This window comes from Mus musculus, chromosome 12, assembly GCF_000001635.26.
Source record: "Mus musculus strain C57BL/6J chromosome 12, GRCm38.p6 C57BL/6J".
Taxonomy (NCBI): domain Eukaryota; kingdom Metazoa; phylum Chordata; class Mammalia; order Rodentia; family Muridae; genus Mus; species Mus musculus.
In genome coordinates, this window is record NC_000078.6 from 12,907,338 (window position 1) to 12,932,236 (window position 24,899).

The 24,899-nt window shown below is 45.6% G+C and overlaps 1 long non-coding RNA gene and 1 pseudogene across 1 annotated transcript; both read left to right on the plus strand.

Annotated features, from left to right (window-relative positions):
- The first annotated feature begins 2,079 nt into the window (after positions 1 to 2,079).
- Positions 2,080 to 5,692, plus strand: Gm40271 (predicted gene, 40271). Its single transcript, NR_168679.1, has 2 exons — positions 2,080 to 2,271; positions 5,452 to 5,692. It is a non-coding gene; the product is annotated as a predicted gene, 40271 (long non-coding RNA).
- On the plus strand, positions 4,650 to 5,048 carry Rpl36-ps3 (ribosomal protein L36, pseudogene 3; annotated as a pseudogene).
- Positions 5,693 to 24,899: the final 19,207 nt, after the last annotated feature.

Here is a 24,899-nt window from a genome sequence, read left to right on the forward strand (position 1 = left end):
TGCCACCCAAATTATTGAGATTAAAGGCATGTGCCACTACTGTCAAATAGAAGTCTGAATTCTTTCGGAAGATCTCGTGGATGAGTGGGTGGGTGGGTGGGTGGGTGAGTGGGTGGGTGGGTGAGTGGGTGAATGAGCGCTTCTTCCTTCCCAACAGGAAATGAGGAAATAATCAAAGAGGAAAAATTAAATTTGGGCGCTGGAAGTGATTGTTTCTTCCCATTCCACATACATAAATAACAATGTAAATAAACTCCATGGGCTGGAGAGATGGCCAGTGGTTAAGAGTACTGACTGCTTTTCCCCAGGTCCTGAGTTCGATTCCTAGCAACCACATGGTTACAACTACCTGTAATGGGATCTGATGCCCTTTTCTGGTGTGTCTGAAGACAGCTACAGTATACTCACATAAATAAAATAAATAAATCTTAAAACAAAACAAAACACTCCTGAGTGTCACTAATATTAGACATATTTCCATTAGGGTAAAGTGGATTGGGTTCCACCTCCATGAGCTCCAACTGTGAGCTGTACACTGATGCTGAGACAGGGGAGTGACTAGAACTGAGGAACACCTGCACATGGATACTGAGTGTCTAACTAGTGCCCATGGTTGTATTTCACAAGGGATGTGGGTAATGGCACCTGGGACAAACAGGACTGCCAGGCTAGAGGACCCAGGGGGTGCCCTGGAAAGGAGTGGGGGCTCATCCCAGGAGAGGTAATGGTGTCCCTTGCGAAGGATCCATAGTGTTGGAGTCAGGCACTGGAGACCTGGATGCAGGACAGAAGCATCTCTCTTATTTTTGGTAGTTGGCAAGACCCAGTATTTGGTTGAACTTTTCTTGAATAAAACCACTAAGTATCTGTCACCAGGCATACAGTGGTAAGTCCAAGACATCACACAACCCTCCAGCCAAACAGAATGTGGTAGGCACAGAGTTAAGTCAAGGATGGGTTTTAGAGGGAAGAAGATCTCCAAATCCTCCAAACTGCAAATACCAGAGGCCTCTTCCTTCTCTAGTCACCCTTTAAATCAGTGGGAAGGGATTTATGAACTGAGATGCAAATGTTGGGAGATGGGCTGAGTTTCTTCCTAATTCATATCTCTATCAGCACAGAATACACTGTTCACAGCACACACACACACACGCACACACACACACACACACATACACACACCCAAGTTTTGGCTTTGTGGGCAAGGAGGTAAAGACTCAAATACGAAGGCCTCATGCATGCTATGTATGATAGAGCAGCTATGGAAAGGATTCAGTGGGTAAGAGTACTTGATGTGCAAACCTGGAGATCTGAGTTCAAATCCCCAGAACCCACATAAAATACTAGCCATGACCTCTAACACACTTAGAGCCCCAGAGCTGTAGAGGGCAGAGACTAAAGTATTACTGGGGCTCATTGATCTATGCCCAGCCTAGCTCCAAGTTTATAAAGAACAAAGAAACAAGACAAAGGACAGTGGAAAAAATCTTCTGACATCTCCTGGCCTCCAAACTTGTGTGCATGGGCATGAGCGCCTAAACACAAATGTCACCCCATCTGTGACAGGGCAAAGGCAGCGCAAACAGTTCTTACTGAGGCCATTTCAGGTTTAATCTGAATTTGATCTCCTTGATGGAAAATTATCAAACTCTATTTTAGGATCCCAAGGTCAAGATGCCCCAGCTACCTTACCTCAACTTCTGTTAAAAGGCTGGCTTGTACTAATCTCCTCCTGTAGATGCCAGGGTGTGGTTTTTGCCTTTAACAATCTTTTACCCTAAATGTTTGGAGCTACACATGAGTTCTGAATACCAGAGTGTAGTCCGAGCCAGCTGGAATAAAGACTTTCAATTGTCTACAAACTGTCTGAATGGTTTTCTGGTGGTTATCCCTGCAACACATATACAAGCAAACACACACACACACACACACACACACACACACACACACACACACACATACACACACTGCACTAAGGGCCATTGAAAAAGGACATCAGTAATGTTCATTGGACTCATGTCCCCTTATGACATCACAGGTACATCAGAGGACAAGCCAAGGCACAGATGAATTCTCTCCATCAGAGATACACAGGCAGTGAATGTCAGCACTGAGCTCCATGCTCTTCTCATTTCAAGGCTGCATAGTTGCTCTTGAATTCACTCCATTCTTCCTGCCACCTTTGAGAAGTCCCACTGCTGTCTTTTGGGTAATATCTTGGTTCCAGTATCTGTCTACAGGACCCATTTCATGTGGAAGGATGCAGTGTCTGTAAGTGAACACCACCTCTGGGGCACCTCATCACCCTTCTCATTGATTCCCCCCTCCTTCTGTTTTACACTGAGCAAAGCAGCCGTTTTCACACGCATAATTATGCTTTGCATTCGCTTAGCACTCCCAAAGCGTCACAGCACTCTCCCAGCCATTTCCTTGTACTATTCTAACGAGTCCGAGAGATTGACAGCGACCCTGCCTCGCACAGAGAAAGGAAAGGCACGCAGGGCAGGAATGCCAGCGTGGTGCTGCCTGAGTGAAGAACTGGGGGTGGGGTGGGGTGGGGTTCCTATCCTATACTTTGCAGTCTTTCTGTGGAGCCTTACTTCAAAACAGTCGTTGAGCTCAGGGCAAGGAGCTCCATTGGCATTCACAAAGACCTGGGCTCAACCCCCAACACAATGAACTGAGTATGTGGACCACACCTGTGTTCTCAGCATGGCGAGCAAGAGGAGAAGTTGAAGGTTAGGGCCCTCAAGATGACTCAGCGAGCTAAGATGCTTGTCACCAACCTTAAAAGCCCAAGTTTAATCCACGGAACCCATAACTCAAGCTCTGAAAGTTGTCCTCTGACTTTCACACAAAAACTATGGCATGAGTATGCGTCCCTGCTTGAGAGAGAGCAAGTGTGAGCACACGCTAACACACACACACACACACACACACACACACACACACACTCACACACAGAGTGAAACAAATGGTCATCTTTGACTACATTTAAGAGTTCGAGGACAGCCCTAGACTACAAGAGACCCTGTCTCAAAAACAATAACGAGAAAGCAAGCATCGCGAATATCATTTTGAGTGTGAGAAATGTCAAAACTGGTAGTTGATGAAAATGAGAACCTGGAGTCAGGAACGTTCTGATCTCTGCATGCCTCTGTCCCTGGGAGTGACCCTGTGCAGCTTGCCCTTCTCTGAACCTCACTTGGAAACCTGCAGCGTGAAGGAGTAGGACCACACTCTCTAGAGCCGTCAGGGAGCCCCTTCCGGCTCGCAGACTCTGGATCCTGTCTGTTAGATGTCTCTGGTGGAGCAGTTTACTTTCAGGTGGAAAGGTGGCACAAAATGAGAATGCTAGAGCCAGTCATTCCTGACCGAGTCATCTAGCTGTGGGTAAAACTTATAGTGAGACTGGAATGCCTGGTAAATGATTAAAATGTGAGCACACATTGTTCTGGCTTTCCTCATGATACAGTCATTTAATCCCAACACCGCTGTGTGAAACCTGCTCCTGCTTGTGTGGGGGAGGCCCATAGGTTTTTAATTCTTTGGGGGGAAACAAAGGCTCTCATTCACTCAACAGTAACTCAAGAGGGCGGTTTCTGCACTTACCAGTCAAAAAATGTTGTCTGGCCATGAGATCCCATCATCAAACTGAAGAGGCAGGAGAAAGCTCCTTTACACTGGGTCCTTTTATGCACAGGAGAGCCTGCCTTTGCGTTTCCCTCCGTATGAATAAGATCTCAGGTTTATTTTATAGGGAAACACATCAAGCCAGAGGTTTTAATGACAAGATAATGAGCAGGAGAGGACTCTATTTGTTGCAAGGGCTTTGGGTTACAGAAAACAGCGATCTCACCATTTGTTCTGGAAGAAAGACTTGGCAGTTCCCTTCAGTCCTCCACCGAGAAGTCACTCCACTCATGCACCGGACAAATTTCTACCTAATTTACCAAAGTTCCCAGACAGTGCTCTGTTTATTCCCAGGAGAGTTCACAGATTTGTAATCTGTAGGCTAATGATGTGATACAAACTTCTTCATGGAAGACCAAAAGACCACCTTCAAAAAACCCCCGAGAAATATAAAATAGAATTTTGGGTACATGTGGCAGTACATGTCTGTAATTCCAGCAATCAGGAGACTGACGCAGGTTTGCTACAAGTTCAAAGCCAGCCTGGGTTTGAGTTTCAGGTCAGATGAGGGCTACATCACAAGACCTTGTCCCACTCAGGGTTGGGGGAGATGATTCAGTGGTTAAAGTGCTTTTTAAAAAAGTGTAAAGACTAGAATTTGAATACCTAGAACCTATGTACACCCTCCCATAATCCAAAGTGGAGATGGGATCCTTGGAACAAGCTCACTGGCCAGACTAGGAATACCACTAAAGCTCTGGGCTCAACTGAGAAAGACTGTCCTGGGAAATAAGGTGGCGGCATGTGCCTAAACATGTACACACACACACACACACACACACACACACACACACACACACACACACTCACACACTCACAAATAAATAAATACATAAATAATGGTGGAGGGTTATTGAAATAAGATTCCAGACATCAGCTTTGAACTACTGCATGAATGCCCATAATCAGGTATACACATGGCCGTACACCACGCCATAATTTAAAAACTGTTTCAGCTTCCTGTCCCGGCCGCCATCGGAGAGCATCAGCCATGGCTCTGCGCTACCCCATGGCCGTGGGCCTCAACAAGGGCCACAAGGTGACAAAAAACGTCAGTAAGCCGAGACACAGCCGGCGACGCGGGCGCCTCACCAAACACACCAAGTTCGTGTGGGACATGATCCGGGAGGTGTGCGGCTTCGCACCCTACGAGCGGCGAGCCATGGAGTTGCTCAAAGTATCCAAGGACAAGCGCGCACTCAAGTTCATCAAGAAGAAGGTGGGCACGCACATCCGCGCCAAGAGAAAGCGGGAGGAGCTGAGCAACGTGCTGGCAGCCATGAGGAAGGCGGCGGCCAAGAAGGATTGATGAACCCTCCCCCAATAAAAGATGGTTCCTACAAAAAAAAAAAAAACTGTTTCAATGGACAGGATTGTTAAAGGTCCTTAAAGGCCCACCTAAGCCTTTGAATATTCCTTGAAGCTATATCAATGTGTCTATTCCCTCCTTGGGATTCTTGGAACTGTTTGTTTTTTACCTCTAAGTGTCATCGTATTCTTCATTTTATGACATTGTATTACATGTGTACTCGATTAACTTCTCAGGCAAAATTGCAAGCCAGTGCATGGCTATACGAAGCTTCAAGTATCTGAGCATGCAGGTCCCACCATCCTCCAGTCGCTAGCTAACCTAGTGAGCCCTAATCAAATAGATTCCCCTAAAGGAGTAGAAGAGACAAGAAGTCTTCACCCTCCGTTTCTCTCCATGAATAAATAATAAATGCCCCTTTTTTTCTTCTACTTTTTCATGGATTTCAGAGATGAGCAGCAATGACCTTTGCCCTCCAAACCATCTTGCCAACCCTCCACTAGAAGTTTCTGCAGTGAAGAATAATACAGTGGCCTCTGAGTGCCTGCCACAACATGTGAGACTGAGGGCATAGACTTTTTTATCTTCATTGTTTTGGCTTAATATGAAAGAGGGTCGTAGTCTACCACCTTGTACTTACAAAAGAATCTGCCCTCCCCCCCAGATTAAAGGCACATACTATTACTGTCAGTCAGAGTTTGACATTTTATTGTGGTGAAATACATATCACATAAAATTTACTATACTAATCATTTTATAAAGATATTTTATGCATATGATTGTCTTACTAGTATGTATCTCTATGTGCATATGTATATGTATGTACACCATGCCTTCATGGCCCACAAAGGCCAGAGGGTATTAGATCTCTTGGTACTAGAGTATCAAGATGGTTAGGAGCCATGATGAGGGTGCTGGAAACTGAACGAAGGTCCCTCCGTAAGAATAGCAAGTGCTTTTAACTCCTGAGTCTTTTCTTTTCTTTTTTAAAATTAGATATTTTCTTTATTTACATTTCAAATGTTATCCCCTTTCCTGATTTCCCCTCTGAAAACCCCCTATCCCTTCCCCCCACTTCTCCTGCTCACCAACCCACCCACTCCTGCTTCCTGGCCCTAGCATTCCCCTACACTGGGGCTTAGAGCCTTCATAGGACCAAGGGCATCTCCTCCCATTAATGACTAACTAGGCCATCCTCTGCTACATCTGAGTAATTTTCTTTATCCCTTATTTTAAAGTGTTTGAGAGAGATTCTCACTGTGTAGTTCTATCTGGCTAAGAACTCACAGACCAGGCTGGCCTTGAACTCATAGAGATCCATCTGCTTCTGCCCCTGCCCCTGCCCCTGCCCCTGCCCCTGCCCCTGCCCCTGCCCCTGCCCCTGCCCCTGCCCCTGCCCCTGCCCCTGCCCCTGCCCCTGCCCCTGCCCTTGCCCCTGCCTCTGGTAAGATAAAGTAGGTATGTATCACCATACTCAGCAAAACATTTTTAAATATTCAGGAGAATATCCTCATTCTGCAACAAGGTTGTCCTGAATAGTGCCCCTGATGAGATCTATTTTTACAGTGCATGGCTTGCCCTCCCGGACCCCTGTTGACAGCATGGCACCCACAAAGTACCCTCGTAGAATCTTGCATCTCGTAGGGTCAGAGCACAGAGGATGAGTGACAAATCTCCAGGTCTATTGACACAGCCAGCAGAGGCAAGGAACTGTGGCCTTCCTCAAGGATGTGGCTGAATTCTGAAAAACGGCTCCTCATCGGTCAGATGAGGTCAGAGCAATCTCAGGTCTTCGTGAAAGGGAGGCACCCAACATCTGGAAGATGGCAAAGGGACAGAGGAGGGCTGCGGGAGTTTTATTATTGCATTGCATGCAGAAAGTGAAATGGATAAGACTTGGAACAGCATACAAGGTGTGTGAATGGAGACTAGTGAGGAGAAGCAGCAGCAGCAAAGAATGAAAGCTTCAGACTGGAGAGTACCAGGGAGCAAGAGTGATGGTCCAGCTCAAGGCAGACAGGTTTTCTTAGTAAAGGCTGGCCGGCCAGCTGGGGAGATGGCTCAGCAGGTGAAAGAAGCTTGCTCTACAAGCTTGATAACCTAAGTTTGATCTCTGGAGCCCATGTGAAAAGCCAGATGTTGTGGTTCACATCTGTAATCGCAGCACTTCTCTAGTGAGGTGGGAGACACAGACAGGAGAATCCCTTGAGGGCTCCTGGGCCAATTTACCTTAAGTTTGCAGCACAACAGCAGAAACAAGATAGATTCTGCCTAGGCAAGACAGAAGGTGAAAACCCAATCCTAAAAGTTTTCCTCTGACACTTTTACTCTGCCTGTGCACATGCACATGCATGCGCACACAAATTAATAATAATGATACATTTTAAAGAGGCATTATTATTGCTACCGGCACATGAGGAAATCCAGTCTCAAATGTAGCTCCTTCTGAGAGGAAACAGAACCTGCAGAGATCAGCAACTGGAATTCACAGGCTGCCCTAGGAATAGACAGGCACGTGTGTCTTTCCTACCTGCACTGTCCTGACTTGCCTTGCTCATGTGACAGCAAATCCTCAGTAACCGAGTAGTAGCAGGGGTGCAGGGAATGCCAGGGCCTTAGGGTGACACAAGTGTAGTGGCTTCAGTGGGAAGAAGAGTGTATGCATGAAGTCTGAAAGCTTTAACTTGGGACCTAGAGACCATATGATACAGATGCACAGGCTCGGAAGATGAGACTGGGAGTCAGGAAGTGTCTAATCTCGACGACAACCAATCATTGCTAAAGATGAAGGGACTCTGGCCAGCTCTAGGTGGTGAACATGGCAGGCATAGCAGGCATAGCGGCATGGCAGGAATGGTGGGCATGGTGCTGGCAGGCCTTGCTCTTTTCCCTGATTCCTTCCACCTCGTTAAAAACTATTAGATTAAATTTCTAAAGCTAGCCCCTCACAGTCTATTCCCTTATTTGGCCATTTTTTCCTCCTGAGGCTGACTACCAAGGTCCAGCTTGTAACAAGGTACTGAAGTCCAGCAATCAAAAGCTCCCTTTGGCTCATCTAATTACCAATGCCCAATTAAAATTAAACGCCTCATCCTAACGAGATTTCCAGTTTTACCTTTATAAATGATCATCTTCCTATGGTCCATGTCTGTCTCCTTTCTATCCAGAGGCAATCCTTTGTTCCATTCTGGGACAAATATCCCTCTTCCTTGTCCTATCTATCTATCTATCTATCTATCTATCTATCTATCTATCTATCTATCATCTATCTATTCATCAATCCTTGTTTTGTCCTCTATTTCTCTTTTGTCTTTTATTCCCTGACCTCTGTCCCTCTGGGGCAAGGAAATGTTCTTTATGCTAAGAACTTGCTCTTGGGGGTCCTAAGCTGATAATGTTCCTAACAAAAGAGTATTTCCAACAGCACACCTTTTCTTCTGACAAAGCCACCTAGGAACACGAAAAGGTGGAATGTTTCTATTTTTCGTAGGGCGGAGCCCTCTCTGACTGATCTGTTAGCAGTTTCTTTTGCAGTGCCTAGGATTGATCCAGTGTTCTAGCACACGCTACCACTGAACTCTTTTTTAAAATACATTTGTTTTTATTATGCTTAATAGTGAGTGGCTTGTTTGTGGGTGTGTGTATGTGAGTTTAGGTGTCTGTGGAGGTCAGATGTCAGAAGCATCAAGTATTCTTGGATTTGGAGTTACAGGCAGTTGTGAGTTTGATGTCAGTGCTGCAGACCAAACTTATGTCCTCTGAAAAAGCAGTGTGTGCTGTTAAAGGCTAAACCGTCTCTCTAGCAGTGTATGCTTAGAATCCAGTTGCGGGAGAGGCAAATGCAGGTGGATCCTTGAGGCTCTCTGGAAAGCCAGCCTAGAGTACTTGGTGAGTTCCAGGCCAATAAGAGGCTGTATCTCAAAAAAGCAAGGTGGAAGGAACCTAAGAAATGACACGCAAAGGTTGTCCTGTGCCTTCCCCGTGCGTTACACACAGGTGCACAAATACACCTATAAACAGGCAGCCTCACGCACATACCACTCAGAAGAAATATGCAGCTCAGTTTGCAACGGGAGGGCCTTGTGCAGGGAATTCCCTCTTCCCTCCTGGCCCTGGTGAGTCCCAAGCTTACCCAGCCCCCTCCACACAGGGGCCCACCAAGCAAAGGGTAATATTTCCTCTGCGTGAGGCTTAGCAGAGAACAGCTTTAAAAGAATCTGGATGTCCGTAAGCGAGCATGTCTTTCCTGCTGTATCAGTTTCTAATTGTGCAGGGGAAGGGTCACAAGGACGTCGGGGGTATGCTTTCATCCCAGGCTTGGGTTTTATTTCCTTTCCTTCCTCCTTCCCAATTGCTCTTCCAGCTCCCTGTCATAAAGTTGCAGGGCTTTACGAATTATTTATAATCTCATTTTAAGTCAAAGTAAACTCTGTAAAAAAAGAAAAAGTACACACACACACCACACACCATTCCTCCTCTGTGTTTATTTAGACACAGGTACTGGCATAATCTGAAATGTGTGTTGGGAAGGAGCTGCCCTGTAAATATTTACTCACAAATCCTAATTGGCTGTGGGTTACTTAGAGGGAAACATCATCTTAGAGGGGGCGCGATGCTGTGGTGTGTGATGCTCTTGAAACCGGTGGCATGGGGCGCCCTTGAGAAGACGGTGCTCCATGGAACCAAAGACTGTCAACGTGGGACCCTTGCCCCTAGGAGTTCAGAATGCAGAGAAGGAAGAAAAGTCATTAGTGTGACAGCAATATGCTGTAGAAAGAACACAGACAGGAGAAATGAACATTTAAGCTGAAGTAAGATATGCATGAATGAACCCTCCAAGTTAGATTAAACTTGTCCAATGAGGATGACTGGGGTAGGGAGGGACCGTGGTATTAGGACAGTCAGTTACTAAGTGTGAGTGTGCCAGATAGGGTCTGGGAACATGAACAGGAAATAAGAGATAGCCTCCATTCTAGAAAAGTCCAGTGGGGGCAAATATGGGGAAGGTGGGGAAAGGTATTGAAGGGAAAAACAAGGGCCAGGAAAAGGAAGTGTTCTTTTCTTGGCTGGTGGCAAACTTTCTGTCCCATATAATCACTTTGTGGAGAGAAAGGAATAGTTCCAGGATGCTCTGAAGATAATGAAATCCTTGCATGTTATGTCCTTCACCTAAGTTGGCACAGGCTCTTTGCCTCCTGAATATGTGACTCTTTGCTTCATCTAGATGGGCACAGTCTGTTTCCTGCTCTCCCAAGCATGGATAGGAACTTCTCAGGACACCACAGCTTTGCTATCATGATCAACTATAACCTCTAGACTGTGAGACAAGATTCTTGCTACCTTAAAATAAAAAAAAGAAAGAAAGAAAAAAGAAAAGAAGAGAAAAAAAAATCAGTCAGTGGTGATCCATGTCTTCAATCCCAGCACTCAGGAGGGACAGCAGTCAGATCACTGTTAGTTCCAGGACAGCCTGGTCTATAGAGCAAGTTTCAGGACAACCAAGGTTACACTGAAAAACCTTGTCTCTAAAAACAAACAAGTAAACAAACAGAAAGGGTAGGGAAGGGGCTGAAGAGACAGTTCAGTGGTTAAGAGCACTAACTGCTCTTCTAGAAGTCCTGAGTTCAATTCCCAGCACCCTCATGGTGCCTCACTGCCATCTGTAATGGGATCCAATGCCTCTCCTGGTGTGTCTGTAGACAGCTACAGTAAGTAAATAAAAAAAAACAAAAAACAAAAAAAAACCCAAATCACATGATTTGCATGCATCTTCCCACATATTTGAAATCATGTCCAGTTTCCTTACAGTACTGACTTGTGTGCTTTTTATAACTATAACAAAATACTGGAGGCAGGCACTATTGCAAAGAAAAGAGGTTCTAGAATGGTGATAAGCTTCTTGCTGGCAGAACCTAGAGGCAGCACAGAGCATCCCACAATAAGAGACGTGAAATGTGACTTGTATCTTGTGTTTCCCTCTTGTTATGAAGCCCACAGGATTCCAACTTGTGGACTGGATGCTATCGACTGAACTTGATCCTGATCACTTTCTAAACACTCCACCTCTAAATGTTCTTCCCATAAAGGTCCCATTTCTTAATAGCGGGAAGTGGGGATTAAACTCTTGCTCCCATCAGTGGACATAGAGTAACCAGCTTTGACCCACAGTGCTAACTCAATGTAAAGGCTGTGTAAGAATGGTTAGACCTCACATGTTCAGAGACTAGGATATCAGGTAGTACATATTTAGCCTCAGCAACTCTGTTTTTGGACTGTTTCTCGATTTGTGTCCAGCGAGTCCCTGATGCACATCACACATACACGGAGAGCTGACTACACTGTTCCTCAAAGCACTCTAATAAGGATTGGAAAGAAAATAGGTGACTGTAAATAGTTGGCTAATCTTTCCTTTAAGCAGAGTAGATTCTCCACTGAACCAACGAATTGAGTTCGGAGTTCTAACTCCACCCACTCCTGCAAAGGCCTCAGTAATAGACTCCTCTGGTTTATATATTCTTTCTGGCTGTGCTTTATAATTTTGCTGTGTGTGATGGCTGATTCCCGGGATTTCAACACATGGTAGATGCAGGCAAGAGGATTGAAAGTTCTAGACCAGTGGGGGCTAGAGAGCAAGACCCTGTTTCAAAAAGAGAAAACAAGGTAGTCTTGGTGGAGCATGCCTGGAATTTCAATACTATGGAATTGGAAACAGGAAGATCAGAAGTTCAAGACTGCTAGCCACACACCTGGAATCCCAGAACTCAAGGAAGAGGAAAGAGAATCAGGAGTTCAAGGCTATCCTCAGCTGCTACAAGCTAGTTCAAAGCCATGCTTGACTATATGAGACACCGTATTTAAAAAATAATAATAAAGGAAAAGAGCTGGTTTTTTTTTTTTTTTTTTTTTTTGACCTGCCTGGCCACTCCCCTGGCATAAGTCTCCAGCCTGTTTTCCAAAATATGAAATATTGACTCCATCAAGATAGCCCCAAATTTCTATCACAAACATGTTAATGAAAGTTAGCAACATAAAGTATTTGAGATCAACCACCATACAGGAAGACCTTGAAATCTCCAGCAAAGACGCTTGGGGCAGGATTTTCCCAAATTTTTCAATTGCTAAACATTTTTGTAAAGTATATATTTTATTCAAAAAAAAAGATGATCTATTTTGTACTTGAGAAAAAAGATTGCTTTTCCTTTCCAGTCTCTACAGGGAATATTATTACAAAATTGTTGTCGCACAAAGAGGCAACCCTAGAATGAAAGAAACATTATTAGAGAGATGGTTTACAGCTGGGTGTGGTTGCACGCACCTGTAATCCAGGCACGGGGAAACAGAGGCAGGAGAATCTGCTGCTGGGGTGAGGCCAGCCTGCTTTACATGGTTAGAGTCAATCCCAAAAAAAAAAAGCCGAACAAACACATGAAACACGTACATCACTGTCTATTAATACTGCCAGTCTAGCACGATGATCTGTAATTTCAGCTACTTGGGGGTTGCAAATGCAAGCTCCACAGGGGTGGGGTAGGAGGTGGAGGGGTGGAGATTCACTTAGCTATTTAGATCCCCATCCCTGCGCACACGCCTCTGTGTGTGTGTGTGTGTGTGTGTGTGTGTGAGTGTGTATGTGTTTTAAAAGGTTGGGATATCTCTAAATGGTACAATATAGTTCAGTAGCATGTGCAAAGGAGTGGATTCAGTCCAGTACAGGATGCACACACTGCACAAACACATACACACACACATATACTAAGAAAAAAATACATATAATAAAAATAAAGATTTGGAGAGCTAGTTCTTTTGGCAAGACGTGGGTGCCTGAATTTGATCCCTAGGACCCACATAAAAGCCAGGCATGGTAGCAAGCTCTTAGAGCCACAGCATGGGGAGGTGGGAAGTAGATTCTTGGGGCTCGGTGGCTAGCCAGTTTAGCAGATGTGTCACAGCAGGAGAGCCTGTCTTAAAAGACAGTATGGATTGTTGCTGAGAAACAACACCTGAGGTAGATCTCTGGCCTTCCCTGAGCAAGCATACCTATACACACAGATCCACGCCCCACCCCCACACCAAACAAGTAACTCCGGCACAGATTTCCTGCTGTTTTGTTTTTATGTACTGGGTCTAGAAGACAGTCCTTACACTAGGCATGGGGGCTCTACTCCAGAACTATACCCCAAACCCTGTATATGATTTTGTGTGTGATATCTCTTTAAGTATTACCTTTCATGTATGATCTTTGTTGTCCTAGTTTTGTGAAGAGGATCTCAAATCTGCCCGGGGGTAAAGTCAGATGTATCCAGTCCTCAGCCTCCCTCCCACCAGGGTCACAAATGTAACCAATGCAACGGGCTGCAGAGCCAGCTGGGTGCTTAAGAGCACTTGTTACTTTTCCCAAGGATCAAGGTTCAGTTCAGAACAAAATGTGCAGTGTCCACCAGACCAACCTCACTTTCTTATGCTCTAACTCCCTACCCGGGATCTGATGATGGAGCCAAACAAACGTTTGCATTTCTGCAGAAAACACCTTGTGTTTCTCACTCTACAGTAGTGACTAAGTAACTTTGGTTAACAATTCTCAGGAGGAGGCTAACCCAGCACAGCTGCAACCGGCATTCTGGTGGGAAAGCCACGGAGCCCTGTCTACAGCTGAGATTGTTCCAGGCCCAGCCTTTCACTCTCTGTTGCTCTGTGCCTTTACCTGACACCCTGTTCTAAGACAGTCACCCCATTAAGCAGGGAGGGCACAGTCTATTTCCAGGTAGACATGCCACTTATTTTCACGTGTGAAACGAGTCATCATTCACAGCTACGAAAAAGAATCAAAGGAATGCTTTTAGGCAGTTGAAACATTTTATCCAACTCTGCACTGATGTTTTGCTACTGGGGCGAGAAAAGCCCAGACCTGAGGCCAGCATAGTGGGACTGGGGATAGATTAGTGAGAGGGGGGCAGGTAAAGGAACTGGGGGTGGGGCTCAGAGGTACAAAGCTTGTCTGCAGGCTCTGAGTTCCATATTCAGCAATGGAAAGCAAAGGAAGAGGAGGAGGGGAGTAAGGAGGGAAAGGAGGGGGGGTTATGGATTGTGTGAGGGAGAGGGGGGCTGGGAGGGGGGAAGAGAAGGGAAATGTTAGAGGGAAGTAGTCCCTTAGGTCACCTAGTGGACAGAAAATTTTCTCTTTCTAGAGCAGTGGTTCTCCGCCTTCCTAATGTTGTGACCCTTTATACAGTTCCTCATGTTATGATGAACCCATCATAAAATTATTTTTATTGCTACTTCATAACTGTAATTTTGCTACTGTTATGAATCTGTGTTTTCTAATAGTCTTAGATGTCCTCTGTGAAAAGGTCCTTTGACTCCCCCCAGGTTGAGAACCACTGTGAGGTTTCTTGAGGACGGATAGCTGTCCATTTGACTTAAAAATTACCTTGGAAGAGAGCACCAGTGAGAAGCTAGCTAACTGCCTGGATCTGTTTGGTCTGAGGTCATACCTGTGAGAGTTTTCTTAAGTGGCTAATTGAAGTAGGAAGACCCAGGCTGACTTTGGGTGGCCCCATTTCCTTGAGATGGACCCTGGATGGTCTAAGAGTGAGAAGGATGGAGGGGAGCAGGAAGTTCCTTTGCGCTTGCTTTTATTTCTGTTGCTAGGCTCGAATGGGAAGTGACCAGTCGCTTCCAGTTCCTGCCTTGACGGACTATCATCCTTTCTCCCCTCAGTTGCTTTCTTATCAGGATATTTAGCACAGGAACTGATTCAGGCAGAAGTGGTTCTCCTAAAGCCTTCCTGCGAAGTTGATCCTCCGACACTATTTTGGAGTCAGAAACACGTAGCTTTTCATTTTGCTTGAGACAGGGGTTTCAGTTCATAGCCAGGCTGGCTTCAAAGCTGAGGCATGCTCCAGCCTCACAAGTGCTAAGGGTTACTTACATCAATGTGCCACCCATGCCCAGTTTAACACCATATTCCTGCCCCTCTGAGTCATTGGCTTCCCTCTGCAGGCTGTCACCTTCTCCGAGACCCTCCCCTCAACACACTATTGGTGAAAGACCCTTTGAAAAGAACCCTTGTCTGCCCAGTTGAATCCTCAGATCCCCTGCACACTGTTTACTGCACAGTGACACATAGTCCTGGCCTCTGGCTCCTTCTTCCAGGCTGTAAGTACCTCGGGTGATGACTGTCCTAGCTTGTCTGTACTTAGAGAACTCAGGAGATGGCCTGGCAAGAACAGATAGCAAACAGTCCACCAAGCTGAGCCCCTGCTATGGACTGGATCTATTGAAGCTGACCTTAGGGGCTTGCAGATATAATCATTGTAGATGAGGTCAAACTGGGGTAGGTAGGGCTGACTTCTAACCTGGTATAACTGACATCCTTTTAAAAAAGGAGGAGCTGGGGGTGGTGGCACACGCCTTTAATCCCAACACTTTCTGAGTTCAAGGCCAGCCTTGTCTACAAAGTGAGTTCCAGGACAGCCAGGGCTACAGAGAAACCCTGTCTTGGAAAAAAAAAAAGGGGGGGGGGGGAGGAAGGAAGGAAGCTGGATAGAAACAGTAAACAGTCCTATTTGAGAAAAAAATGTCACCAGAAGACAGAGGCAAGGATGCAAACACAAACACTAAGGACTACCAGCTGCCCACAGAAGTAGGAGAAGGTTGTAAAAGATTCTCCCTCCAGCCCTCAAGGAACTACCCCGCCCCAGACATCCTGACTTTGATTTCCAGCCCGGAGAAGGGTGAGAACTGAATTTCTGGCTTTTAAGTGTTGTGGCTCCAGGTACTTTGTTACAGTAGCTCTCGGGAATTAATACCTCCTATACATACCCTACATCAAGCCCAGTTCCTCTCCTTACAGCTGCAATCTTGCTAAGATTCCTCATTTCCTAGTTTATGAAGCACATATTATGTCTACTATCAAAGACAGTCATTGTTCTTTGGTGTTGCATAGTCTGGGATACAAATGAGGCAGACTGGCATCTGCCCACCTTGGTTTAATGGAAATATATATCTATACATACACACACACATATATTTGAATTATATGGACTTTTATTATTATTACATGTGTGTGTGATGGAGGGTACACATACATGTATACATGCATGTGTTGTGTTACGTTATGTGTGTGGTCAGAAGACAACTTTGGGAATCGGCTCAATCCTTCCTCCATGTAATCTGGGGAAACAACAGAGGCTTTTAGGTTTTTGCATGGGCACCTGATTGGCTATTTATACGTGTGCATGTGTGTGTGTGTGTGTGTGTATCCTGTATTATTTCAAGTCATACTTAGGATGCTGTCATAATTAAAATCTTATGTCATTTAAAAGCAAAAACAAAAAAAAAAACATTTGGGGCTGGAGAGATAGCTCAGCAGTTGGGAGCACTGACTGCTTTTCCAGGAGTTCTGAGTTCAATTCCCAGCAACCACATGGTGGTTCACAACTATCTGTAATGGGATTCGATGTCCTGAAGACAGCAACAATGTATTCAAACATATACAAATAAATACATCTTTAAACAAACAAACAAACAAACATTTGTGCCTAGGGAAGTAGTATATGGACAGATGGGTGTTTGTGTGTGCCAATGTGTGCTTGCTACAGCAGTCTTGCATGTCAGAGGACCTCCTCTGGTGTCAGCCCACACCCTCTACTTCCTTCTGAGACATGGTCTCTTGTTTGCCACTGCATTCACCAAGGCTGACTGGCTTTTGAGCTTCTAGCTTTGGGGGGTGGGAGGCGGATGTTGCCTGTCTTCTCTCATCTTATCGTATGAGTTCAGGATTACAGATTCATGTTACCAAGTCTGGATCCATATGGCTTGGAGAGATCCAAACTCGGGTCCTCCTGCTTGTCCCACTAGCACTTTACCCACTAAGCCATTTACCGAGCGTTTTGAAGTCATTTTTAATGACCAGAAGACCTCAAATAATGTTCTACAATAAGAGAGTCTGGGCTGCTGGACAGTGGTGGGACTGTCCCAGCACTGGGGAGGCAGAGGCAGGCAGATCTCTGTGATTTTTGAGGCCATCCTGGTCTACAGAGCTAATTCCAGCATAGCCTGGGCTACACTGAGAAACCTCATCTCAAAACAACAACAACAACAACAGCAATAACAACAACAACAAAAGCAACAAAAACCAACCAACTAACCAAAAAAAAAAAAAAAAACAACAACAACAAAACAAAACAAAACAAAAAAAAAAAAGAGTATTCTGCATGGCTGGGCGGGGATGGAGATCCTCTGTCTTCCTGTTTCAAAAAGAATTTCCCAACCTCCTGGCATGGGCTGGTGCAGCCACAGGGGAGCCCCAGTGCTGATATGACAGGAAGCTGGGTGGTATAATCTGTTGTCCACTCCACAAAAGACAGGAAATCCAGAGGCAAAGGTTGAAAATCTGACCTCAGCTCACCCCGGCTTTGTGTTGGGCCCCAGTGAAAGACTGCTGCACAAAGGCTGTGAAAGAAGCGATTAGGGCAGGGAGAGGCAAGATAGTCCCTGAGTTGCCAACTCCAAAGAGGACTGTCCACACATCCTAGGACCGTGTTTAAGGAAAGTCTCCCTGGAAAAGATGTACACGTGGCTCTCTAAAATGCTCACCTATCCATCTAAAATGCTTCTACCCATCCAGTTCCTGGGTTCAAGGTCAGAAGGGGCAAACGGAAGGTTGTGAATGTCTAGGAATGGGTGGCTGGAGGCTCTATCTTGGAATACCTCTGCCCATCTCAGAAGAAGATTATGCAAATTGTGCTAATAGCTCATAATGACTGATCACATTTGGTAGCATTTGCAATTTACCTTAGGCCCTTTATTTCCTTTACTCTTGTGAGGTTGAAATACTTATGCCTTATTCAGAAGTGGCCACTGGTTCCAGAGGCCCATTTATTCTTAATAAGAGATTAAACTCCCATATAATTACTTTGAGAATATTAAGGAATGACCTTCCGCAGATATGAAATAGACATTTTTATGTGTATTTGTCTATGTATGGAAATGTCTAGGAATATCTGTACCAAAATTTCAAGAGTAGCTACCTCTGAAACTGAGTTACTAGAGACACTTTCCTCTGTTTTTTTTTTTTTTATATAGTATAACCTACATTTTCATAATGACCTTGAGTATAGAGAGAAGAGGTCCTCTCATTTTTAGAGACAGGAAGAGCTACAGGAAAAGCACTGGATAAGGTTAGAGCTAAGAAACGAACAAAGTTTCTTGGGAAACTCTGAGGGTTTTGTGAAATTGGTGTCCATCCTCTGATCTCCAGAAGATGGATGGACAAAAGGTCCCCTGAGATAAGGATGAAGCATAAAGAAGAGCTAGCTATGTGCAGCATGGAGCAATCTTTAAGGAAGCAGAAACTCCGTGGTAGTCTAACCCAGCCTCAGGACCCCAGACGTGCACATCTGGATCTCCTCGCTACAACTGGGAGTGATCCATAAGCACAGGGTCTCCTTGGCTCCTTAGTGCACTGAGCATCATTGAGACAATACTACGTGGATCAACCATGTCTATGCAGCAGCAAATCCCACCACAGCATCAAGGGACTCTCCTGTATTATTTTCATTCTCTCTGAGGGTGGATCCCCTGCCAATCAGGATGGCCCCATTCGTCTTTTTCTGTCTCTCTTGGACATGCTTGGACCCCAACACACACTGCCGTCCATGCCCCTACATTTAGTCAGCCTCAAAATCCATCAGGCCCTCTCTCTCACTCTCAAGGATACGTTGCATCCCTCCTGCCAGGGGAAGAAGGCTTTCTGTATCCAGACCCTACTTTGCAAGCTCTCCCTCCGCAAATGTTAGTCAACTTGACACAAGCTAGTCATCGGAGAGGAAAGAACCTCAATTGAGAAAATATGACGTGGGACAGTAATTGATGTGGGACAGGCCAGATCATTGTGGGTGGTTCCACCCCTTGCCTGAAGGTCCTGGGTTCTATCAGAAATCAAGTTGAACAAAGTAAACAGCACCCCGCCAAGGTCTCTGAATCAGCTCCTGACTTTATGTTCCTGCCCTGTTTGAGTTCCTGTCCTGACTTCTTTGAATGATGGAAGCATAAGCTAAATAAACCATTTCCTCCCCAGGTTGCCTTGGTCATGGTGTTTCATCACAGCAATGGTGACCCTGACTACAACACCAAGAGATAGGCAGAGAGACAGACATCAGTAGCACCAAAGTCCTTGTTTCCATTCCTCACCACGCCCCCCAGCCCCCCCCCCACCCCCCTGCCCCTACCTACCAATGTCATTACCAAGCTCACACCTGTATGTCCTCTGGCAAAGTGAAAAGAGAAAAGGCTGGAGTTTGACAATCTCTGTGAAGCCCCTTTCAGGGGAAGTGTAAAGTGGCTCAGGAGAGATTAGGAAGTCTGGCTTTTTATAAAATTGGTGAACGAGGGCTGGAGAGATGGCTCAGTGGTTAAGAGCACTGACTGCTCTTCCAGAGGACCTGAGTTCAATTCCCAGCAACCACATGGTGGCTCAAAACCATCTATAATGGGATCTGATGCCCTCTTCTGGTGTGTCTGAAGATAGCTACAGTGTACTCATATATATAAAAAAAAATCTTTAAGCAAGGCAGTGGTGGCACACGCCTTTAATCCCAGCACTCGGGAGGCAGAGGCAAGCGGATTTCTGAGTTCCAGGACAGCCAGGGCTACACAGAGAAACCCTGTCTTACAACAACAACAACAACAACAACAACAACAACAACAACAAAACCAACTTTAAAAAAAAATGGTGAACTAGAACATGATTTCTCTTACTAATTTCTGTGCCTTTTTAATGAGCAAATGGGGAAGCCGGAAAATGTTGGGGGGCACCGCACCTGTGGTGAGTCTCAACACCCCACCACCACCATGCCAAGCAAGTTTGTGGGTTGACTCCAGGGTCCTCTTCCTTCCCCTTAGGAGAGTCATCTCCATATTAAAAGACTCCAAAACAAACTCTCAGTCCCAAACTCCAGGCCCTTTGTCCTGACTGTAATAAGATGCAGAGCATTAACATGATAGAACCATTCCCTTCAGGAGGCCATGGACTGCTCTGTCTTTTTCCCCCATGTGCACCAGCCCCTGGAATAAGGATTCTCCCATTTACAAGCAGTTGCTAACCAAGTTAACCGCAGGTTTGTCCCCAAGTTAAATCCATGTGAATACCCATGCTAAAGGCTCCTGGAAGGTCTACTTTCTTCCATCCTCTTCTTTTTGTGAAGGGATCCATCTTCAAGTTCTGAGGAATGCAGCCCCTCCACCCACAACTGGCTTATGCCCAGGTGGTCTCATCCTGAGACCGTGGAAAGCCACCACAGGAAGCCCCAGGAAGATTCCTGGGAGATGGTATAATCCTAGAGCATCAAGGTCCTGACCCACATCCAGGTACCTGAATCTGCAGCTTTTCTTACTAAGTAGGGCTCAATTTTCCCTAGGAACTGGGGGAGCATTTTATTTTACGTGTTTCCCTCACCTCCTTTCAGCTTGCTTTGTGCTCTTTCATCGGACAACCGTTTCTTTTGGCAGCGTACAAAGACTGAAAGAAGGAGGAGACTAGAGGAAGCTAGAGGATGCTAGCAGAAGGCTGAGTGTGCCTCCATAAGCCTCTCATTCCAAAACATGGAGGCAAAGACATGTGTGTCTCTTTGAGCTAGCCAGGGCTGCTGAGTAAAAACCCTGTCCAAAGAAGGAGGGTGGAGGGAGGCGGGCAGAACATGAGCAATAAAATAGAAGGTGGTGGCTCATGCCTGTAATTCCAGCCCTTTGGGAAGCTGATGTAGAACAATCGCTGTGAGTTCCAACCAGCCTTGTTTACATAGTACTAAGCTAGTTGGGGCTACATAGCAAGGCCTTGTCAAAAAAAACAAAAAAAAAAAAAAACAAAAAAAAAAAAGAAAAGACAAGAAAAATGAGGGAGAAGGAAGAGGAGGGTAGAGAGAAGGCTGCATCGAGAAGAGGGAGCATAGTTTTATTGTTGCTGTTAAATTGGTCCCTGACATTTATGTGAGACCCACCAGCTTCACATTCAATGTCTCTGAAAAGGAAAATAGATTTCTCTCCTTTTATTACCCTTGGAAGGTTTCCAGATCTCTAATCTATGGGCTATCCAACCCCAAGTCCATGTTCCTCCCAGTCTGGCCTGGCGTGGGCCAATCACTCCTTTCCCTATCATTTGGCTGACCCTCAAAGAAGGCAGAGTTGGTTGACCTGCAGAAGGTGGCTGTACAATTTATGATGCACAATGAAGAAGCAAACACTGTCGGGGGGGGGGGGGGAGGAGTGGCAGGGCAGAGTAGGGGACCTCAATGTTCCCTAGGATCCAGGTCCTTTAGTTTGAAAGCCAAGATGGGTTGGTCAGTCACCCTGGATAATAGAAGGAAAAAGAACACCAGTAAAAGAGATTTGTTTTGTTTTGTTTTGTTTTGTTTTGTTTTTCGAGACAGGGTTTCTCTGTGTAGCCCTGGCTTAAGAGTTCTATTTTATTTTTAAGTGTGTGTGTGTGTGTGTGCACTTGAATGTAGATGCCTATGAAAGCCAGAAGAGGGCGTCAGCCCCCTGGAACTGAAGTTTTAGGCAGTCGTGAGCCATCCCTTGAGTGTGTGTGCTGGGAGCCATACTTGGCTCCTCTACAAGAGCAGTCTGTGCTCTTAACTGTTAAGTCATCCAAGCGCTGTCTGGTGTTTTCTACCTCAGTTAGCCTGCTCTCTGTAGTCACTGCCTCCAATGAAAGCAGCTTACTTTGAACTTGGACTAAGTACTACTTCCTTTCCCCAGCCTTGTTTTGCTTTGTGATTCATCACAATACCCAAGAAACAATACTCTGGGGTTGCTCAACCAGAATCAGCAGCTATGCACCTGACGGTGGGGTGGTGAGGGTACAGGGCAGCAGCAGCCTCCACTCCGGAGGGTCAGTGGGAAGTTGGGCAACAGTGACAGACAGGCCTGGTACCTTTGTTACCCAGGCGAATTACCAAGTGAGGTCGCACTCCTGGAGAAATCACCTCCCAAAGGTGTCAGTGGAAACATATTCACAGCCAACAGGGAGGTTTGTCTTTAAAGACATCCAAGAAAACCTCCAATTTCAGTATTCTAAATGAGATTTTCAGGGTTTTCTAGCAGAGAGATGGTGCTCTTTCAAGACAGATTAGAAAATACTAGTTTTCCAGGACAGTCAGGGCTACACAGAGAAACCCTGTCTCGAAAATCAAGAAAGAAAAAGAAAGAAAGAAAGAAAGAAAGAAAGAAAGAAAGAAAGAAAGAAAGAAAGAAAGGAAGGAAGGAAGGAAGGAAGGAAGGAAGGAAAGAAAAGAAAGAAAGAGAGAAAGAGAGGGGGGAGGGAGAGAGAGAGACAGGAAGGAAGGAAGGATGGAAGGATGGAAGCAAGAAAGCAAGCAAGCAAGCAAGCAAGCAAGCAAGCAAGAAAGAAAGAAAGAAAGAAAGAAAGAAAGAAAGAAAGAAAGAAAATTCAGAAGTAGGACCCACACAGGGTGGGAAAGATTTCCTTTCTTATTTTGTTTTGTTGGAGACAAAGTCTCAGTATATAGTAGCCCCACCTGGCCTAGACCGTACCTGGACCAGTCAGTCTGAACAATCCTCTGCTTCTTCCGAGTGCTGGGAATGTAGAGATGCACCACCATGCCAGGTGATAAAGAATTTTTTTTCAACCCATGCAGTTAAACCTGGGGTGTTCTTTCCTTCGTGCTTTCCCACTCTTTGGGGGGTTTCTTTTTCTTTACTATAGCTCAGTTGCTCTGGAAAAAAGAAAAGAGCAAACTTGTATCTACTCTTGGTTTAAAGCCCTTGTTCTTTCTTGTTTTGTGCCAAAAAGAAGTGACTAGCATAACCCAAGCAAAGACTCAAGGTATGAAATGTCTGTTACCATGTTCTGTTTTCATTTGAGTAACCAATTTCAACAATGGATTAATCATACTTCTCTCTAGTTTCAGCAGAGACCAGCCAGAGTACCCAGTTCGTTTGCAGGAATCATGGCTCTAGCTGGCTTGAAGAAAATAGCCAGGTTTTCCCTATGAAAATAACATCTAGACTGCCAAGCAAAGCCCTATTCTAGGTACAAGGGATCAACCAGAGGAAGCCTGCTACACAAGGAAAGGAGTTTGTTGCCTGGGGAAACACCCTGAGGGTCGAATCTAGATGGCAGTCTGTAGACTGGAGGGAGGCTGCTCAAGTGTGGTCTGAGTCCGGCAGCAGTAAGACCTCATGGATGGCGCTCATGTTTCCAAAGTTTGTCACATCCCTCCAGTGGTTTATGACTTGATCCTTGCAAGAACCTTGCAGCTGTGATTCTTATTTTACATTTGCAACACTGGGGATTGAACCCAGGCCCTCCTGCAAGCTAGCTTCCACACTCCACAGATGAAAAACATCCCCAGCTCCCGCTTTTAGGCTGGAAGACAGCGTGCATCAGAGGGATGGATGCACTGAATGACGACAGTTCTGGAGAAGGTGACCAGCAGAGAGCTGATAGGTTCCCAAGTTTCCAACCACAGTGCCACTGTTTACCAGCACTGACGACATCTGAGTTGGTTTTTGTTTGTTTTTGTTTTGAAATATATAGTCCAGGCTGACTTCATTTTGCTGTGTAGGCAAGGATGGCCTTGAACGCCTGATCCTCTGCCTACATGTAGGATTTCCTGAGTGCACCACAATATGGCGTTTATATTTGCTGCACTCCAGACAAATTACCACTTGATCTACATCCCTAGCTCTTTTAGTCATCTTTTATTTTTAAGACAGGTTCTCTATATGTAGCCCTAGCTATCCTGAAACTTGCTATGTAGACCAGGCTAGGCTTTCCCTTCTCAGTGCTGGGATTAAAAGCGTGTGTCACCGTGCTTGGCATCTTGTGGGGATGCTGAAGGCTGCAGCCCTTCCTCAGGATGAGTGACTGCAAGCTGCACCTGTCTCTGAGCTCACCAGCTCCAGCCTGTTCTGCTCACAGATGGGGAACTGATACAAACTTTCCTGGCCGGAGAGTAAGAAGGTGAGCAAGCGAGAGGAGTCAAGGCTGGTTGCTGGCCCACAAAGTCTGTCTCCCAGGCAACGCTCAGTGTCACCTCGTCCTATCATCTCATGAAAGGGAGCCTAAGACACAAAACAAAGACAAACGAAATACACAGACCTGGTGGGTCAGGTCTGCAACCCCAGCTATACAGGGCCTGACACAGGGGGACAACATGGTCAAGGACTATCTGAGCTACAGAGGGAGTGCAAGCCCAGCCTGACAACTTGGTAAGACCCTGTCTCAAAATACAAGGCAAAAGGAGAGCTTGGGGTGTAGCTAAGTGGTAGTCAACACTTGTCCAGCATGTGTGAAAGTCTGGGTTCAACTCTTAGTATTGAATCTCTGTCTCTGTCTCTCCGTGTGTGTGTGTGTGTGTGTGTGTGTGTGTGTGTCTATCTCTGACTCTCTTTCTCACTTCAGAAAAACTTTAGAGAAGACCTCTACTTGCTTTCCTTCCTCTCAAAGATTCTCTAACAGGGGCCATTGACATGGTTGGCTCAGCGGAAAAAAAAAAAAAACAGGCTCTTTCTTGCCCTTGAGCCTGAAGGCCAAAGATCTCTCCTAAGGCCCAGCTGGTCTGGAAATAAAGAGCTGACTCCCTCAGGTTGTCCCTCTGACCTCTATACCTACATGCACTGTGGCATGCACCCCCCGCCCCCACTGAGTGACGAATGAATAAATGAATGAATAACTTAAAAAGATTATGGCATAAATGGAGGGCTCAACAGTTAAGAGCCTTTGTTGCTCTTCCTGGGGACCTGGATTTGATTCCCAACCCCCACACTGAGTGGCTCACAACTACCTCTAACTCAGTTGCTGGAGATCTGATACCTTCTTCTGGCATCTGAAGGTACATTTGGGTACACAGACACACACAGGAATAAAAATAAA